Below are 6,053 nucleotides of genomic sequence, written 5' to 3'. Positions count from 1 at the left end.
TTAACCATGAAAACAAGTTCATATATGTAAGTAGACCTCTATAACTAACATATATGTGCGATACAAGCATTTGATGTCACCTTTAAAACTATACTGCAATGGAGTCCCAAACTGAACATAAAAGAAATTGAATCTTAGAAAAAAGTCATAATTTAACTAGAATAAAGACGTAATTTAACTAGAATAAAGTTGTAATTTTAAAAAGTAATAATATTACAAGTAAAAATTCATAATTATATGAGGAAAAAAGACAATTTTTACGAGAATAAAGTTGACATATTACGACGATAAAGTCGTAAAAATATAATTCTTGTACTATAAAGGCTTAAAAAAAAGCAGTTGTTGGGTGGGTCAGTGGATCTAAATGTGCTGCTTTTGTGCCTTTTTGCAGCAAACGCTGCCATTATATCTTCTAAGTCCAAAGATCTCCTGAGTAGAAATTTTTATCCATTCCTGAAAATCTTTCCTGGCTCATGGTGGACCTCAGTTAAGTCTTTATAAGGCTTGAGAAGCTTCTCTCACCAGCAGCAGCTGTAACATCCTCGGAGTTTTTGATGTAGCAGTGGTGAGCTGCATATTAGTGGAGTTTTAGGGGCTTCATGGATGTCATTGCAAAAAATACCATTAGGATCAGCTCTTGGGGGCCCAATTGTTATGTTTTTTTCCCATTAAGGGGATTTTGGATGTAACAGTGGTGAACTGGGAGGCTTTATAGTTAGTGCCTGCTACTGCAAGGCATTCTAGTGAGAACCTAGAATGGGGAGCGATGGAATTAGGGAGGGGCTTGTGAGTCTCTCTGTATTGAATTGTTATCCTTCCAGAAACTGGTGTTTGGAAGGGGGAGGGGGGAATTGGGAGGAGGAGGGAATTGTGCCTCTCTCTCTGCTTTAAAACTTGGTGTTTTAAAGGTTGATTCAACCAAAATACCACTTTGTCTAAATACTTCAATCCATGTTTTCAGATTTTATAATGCAGTCACCAAAATGTGATAGCTAAGTATGTCGTCCAAAAATTTGACAGAAATGTCATGGTTTAGTATATTGTCCAAAATTTGACAAAATGTCAAGGTTAAGTATGTCGTCCAAAAAGTCGTAAAATTGCCAAAGTTTAGTATGTCGTCCAAAATTTGACAAAAATGTCATAGTTTAGTATGTTGTCCAAAATGTAAGAAAAATGTCATAGTATAGTATGTTGTCCAAAATCGGCCAAAAAAGTCATAGTATAGTATGTCGTCCAAAATCAGTCAAAAAAGTCATAATACAGTATGTCGTCCAAAAAAAAAAGAATAAAGTCATAGTATAGTATGTCGTCCAAAATGTGTCAAAAACGTGATAGTATAGTATGTCGTCCAAAATTGGTCAAAAATGTCATAGTGTTGTATATCGTCCAAAATCGGTCAAAAACATGAAAGTATAGTATGTCGTCCAAAATGGGTCGAAAAAGTCATCAGATAGTATGTGTCCAAAATGGGTCAAAACGCATAGTATAGTATGTCGTCCAAAATGGGTCAAAAACGTCATAGTAAAGGATGTCATCCAAAATGGGTCAAAAACGTCATAGTGTTGTATATCGTCCAAAATCGGTCAAAAACATGAAAGTATAGTATGTCGTCCAAAATGGGTCGAAAAAGTCATAGTATAGTATGTCGTCCAAAATGGGTCAAAAACGTCATAGTATAGTATGTCGCCCAAAATGGGTCAAAACGCCATAGTATGTCATCCAAAATGGGTCAAAAACGTCATAGTATAGTATGTCGTCCAAAATGGGTGAAAAATGTCATAGTATAGTATGTCGTCCAAAATGGTGAAAACGCCATAGTATATAGTATGTCGTCCAAAATGGGTCAAAAACGTCATAGGTTAGTATGTCTTCCAAAATGGGTCAAAAAAGTCATAGTATAGTATGTCTAAAAATGGGTCAAAACGTTATAGTATAGTATGTAAAATGGGTGAAAACGCCATAGTATAGTATGTCGCCCAAAATGGGTCAAAACATCATAGTAAAAAGTCATAGGTTAGTATGTCGTCCAAAATGGGTCAAAAACGTCATAGTATAGTATGTCGTCCAAAATGGGTGAAAAACGTCATAGTATAGTATGTCGTCCAAAATCGGTCAAAAACGTCATAGGTTAGTATGTCTTTCAAAATGGGTCAAAAAGTCATAGTATGGTATGTCGTCCAAAATGGGTCAAAAACGTCATAGTATAGTATGTCGTCCAAAATCGGTCAAAAACGTCATAATATAGTATGTCGTCCAAAATCTGTCAAAAACATCATAGTATAGTATGTCGTCCAAAAATGGGTGAAAAACTTCATAGTATAATATGTCCAAAATGGGTGAAAAACGTCATTGTATAGTATGTTGTCCAAAATGGGTAAAAGTCATAGTATAGTATGTCGTCCAAAATCGGTCAAAAACGTCATTGTATAGTATGTCGTCCAAAATGGGTAAAAAAAGTCATGTTATAGTATGTCGTCCAAAACGGGTCAAAAACGTCATAGTAAAGTATGTCGTCCAAAATTGGTCAAAACGCCATTGTATAGTATGTCGTCCAAAATGGGTAAAAAGTCATAGTGTAGTATGTCGTCCAAAATGGGTAAAAAACGTCAAAAAAGTCATAGTATAGTATGTCGTCCAAAATCGGTCAAAAACGTCATTGTATAGTATAGTAACCTGAAAAACTGTAGGAGCTGGTAGCTCAGTGGACAAGAACGCTTATGTCAAGTCCTGACATCGTAGGTTCAGTTCTTGTGAGGAGCAGGAGCTTTTAAAGCTCACCCTCCAATCTCAAGAATTTAAAAATACCAGCAACGTGTTGTTCTGTAACTTCTTCTGGAACAACAAGACTTGTATGTCTGAGGTTGTCAGTTCAAGTCTAATGATGAACTCAAGTGTATGAGTTCAGTGTTCAAAGTAAACCTGAAAAACTGTAGGAGCTGGTAGCTCAGTGGACAAGAACGCTTATGTCAAGTCCTGACATCGTAGGTTCAGTTCTTGTGAGGAGCAGGAGCTTTTAAAGCTCACCCTCCAATCTCAAGAATTTAAAAATACCAGCAACGTGTTGTTCTGCAGGTCTGTAAGAATAGCTCATGCTGTAAGAGTCAGACTTGTATGTCTGAGGTTGTCAGTTCAAGTCTTATGATGAACTCAACTGTTTGAGTTCAGTGTTAAAAGTAAACAGTCAAGAGCTCTAAGAGAACCTGAAGAATCGTGAAGAGCAGATAGCTCAGTGGACAAGAACACTGCTGTGAAGTCCGTAGATTGTAGGTTCAGTTCTTGTGAGGAGCAGGAGCTTTTAAAGGTCAACATCCAAACTCAAGATTAAAAGCAGACAGCAATCCTAGACGAAGGCGGCCTTTGTGGCGTGGTGGCATTGTTCCAAACCGTAAGGTTGTGTCTCAACAGTGAGGTGGCAGGTTCAGTTCCCCACCTGGCGGTTGTTCATTGGAACAGAACCAGACCTAACCTCTTGCTGATTGACACAGCACACCAGGTGACCAACCCCAAGTGAGTCGTACCCCCCGGTGGCGAAAGTCGAGTCGCGACCAGCAGGTGAGAGCCTTCGCCGCACCTGGAGAGTCCAGCAAGCAAAACAGTTGGAAGGGTGGCCGGCCCCCACCCCCCACCGTCAACCGCGATTAAAGTTGGTGGTGGTGGCCGGCCACCACCACCTAAGTGTCTTAATGCGGTTACCTTTTGCTGCACAGTGTAATATAAAGTATTTGACCTTTGACCTTTCCATGCCCCTCCTCCTCCTCTCAGTCCTGCCCTGCCCCTCTGCTTCTCTCACTCCATCCCTGCCCCTCTGCTCCTCTCACTACCTGCCCTGCACCTCCTCTCACCTCACCTCACCACCTGCCCTGCCTCTCCTCACCTGTCCTGTCCCAACCTGTCCCAACCTGCCCTGCCCAAACCTCACCTCTTGCACAACCTGCCCTGCCCCACCCCTGCAAGGCTGCCGAATGGAACCTGCAAGGCTGTGGTATCGAACCGGTCACCCTGTAACCTTGTAAACCATTCCCATGGTTGTGAATAAAACCACTGCACCACCAAATCCTGCTGCAACAAGGACTTTCGGTCTCATTTCAATCTTCAATTTGGATGTTGACCTTTAAAATATACTGGTCCTCACAAGAACTGAACCTACGAGCTCTGGATTTCACAGCAGCATTCTTGTACACTGAGCTACCTGCAACTTCTCTTCTCCAGGTTCTCTTAGAGCTTTTGACTGTTTACTTTGAACATCACACTCAATATGGTGACCATAAGACTCGAACTCATAACCTTTGACATGCAAGTCTTATTCTTACAGCACGAGTTACTCTTGCTGACCTGCAGAAGTAAACGTTGCTGGTATTTTTAAATTCTTATGTTGGTCTGAAGTTGGAAGAAGTTCAGTTGATTGCAAGACTTGAACTCACAACCTGAGCGACCCAAGTCTAGTTCTTATGGTGTGAGCCATTCATTCTGATGGTGACCCTCAGACTTACTTGGTGTACTTAACTTTCTCGTCCAGGTCAGAATTTTGAAAACTGTCAATTGAGGGTTATCGTAAGACTTAAACTCACAACCTCAGACATACAAGTCCTGCTCCGCAAGGAGGAGCTATGCTTCCTGAACTGCAGGACAACACGTTGCTAGTATTTTTAACTTCTTATTTTGGTCTTTAGTTTGAAAGCAGTGCAGAAGATCAGTTGACAGTAGGAGTTGAACTCTCAACCTCAGTGACACAAGTCATCTTCTGATGGAGTGAGCTATATGTGCTGTTGAACAGACGGTGAAATTCTTGGTGTTCTTGAGTTTTTAAAATTCTCAGAGTCTTTCAAACATTAGAATCACTTTAATCAGCTGATCTACTTCATCAGACCATGAAGTTGTGTTGTTCAAGTCCTCAAAGTGTCAGACTCACTTCCTCATGGTTCTTCACTGTCTTTTTTTAAAGTCTTGTCTCGTCCAGAATCGGTCAAAAAAGTCATAGTATAGTATGTCGTCCAAAATCACACCAATTTTGGACGACATACTATACTATGACGTTTTTCACCCATTTTGGACGACATACTAAACTATGACTTTTTTGACCCATTTCGGACGACATACTATACTATGACTTTTTTGACCCATTTCGGACGACATACTATACTATGACTTTTTTGACCCATTTTGGACAAACCCTGCCAGAGTTGACAGTACGTGTGGAACTCATTTCCCAGTTGTCACAGACCACAAGTTAATTTCACTGTGTTAAAAAAAGACTCAAAAACTGACTGTGTGTCTCCGTATGAAAATCCTTTACTATTGTGTGTGCTCATTTCTCCACCAATATGTTTGTAATTAGTACATCCTTATGCTCGCAATAAAGAGAGCACCATTATGAAGACACTGTGTGAGCTCCGGTGGGGAAAATGACAAAACACTTTTTATATGCACCCTTCCCCCCCTTCTCTCATTATTTTGTGCAATTTGCTGCTGCTGCAGAGATTCAGCAACATGATGAAACCCACACCTAACACTTTGAAAAATCACACAACAGAAGCTCAGCGAGGTCATCTTCATCAACGGCTCACCTCATCAGTGGAGCGGCACTCTCCCCTAATGATAATTATCTCACATGATGTGGTTATTAGCCAGGAAAAATCACACACACACACTCACTCACTGTTTCACGGCTCCTCAGGAAAGTAGGAAAGGATATTATTGTTTGTCAGTTCATTTACGCGATCACTTGATTGAGTCTGGGCTTCCACAGACACGTCTCTATGTCTGCATTTGATGATTATCGCGTGTCCTCCAGTTATTATAAGCTTATTTAAAATGGTCAAAGAAAGTAACTCAATACTGTGCTGTAGTGCAATAAATAGTGATGGTTTCATGTAATAAATAAATTGCTCATGTCCCAGAGTTTCCTTTCATCGTACGACCTTGAGACATGGAAACCACTTTACAAAACGACTGACCTGAAATTGACAGTGGAATCCCGCCTTCATATCAGTGATAATCTAATCATGTAATAACTGAAACGGACCATTTTTTCTGTAGGATTCAGCTGTCGAATT

Source organism: Solea senegalensis, linkage group LG13 (genome assembly GCF_019176455.1).
Source record: "Solea senegalensis isolate Sse05_10M linkage group LG13, IFAPA_SoseM_1, whole genome shotgun sequence".
Classification (NCBI taxonomy): Eukaryota; Metazoa; Chordata; class Actinopteri; order Pleuronectiformes; family Soleidae; genus Solea; species Solea senegalensis.
The sequence above is the reverse complement of the archived record's forward strand: the minus strand, read 5'-3'. Positions refer to the sequence as shown.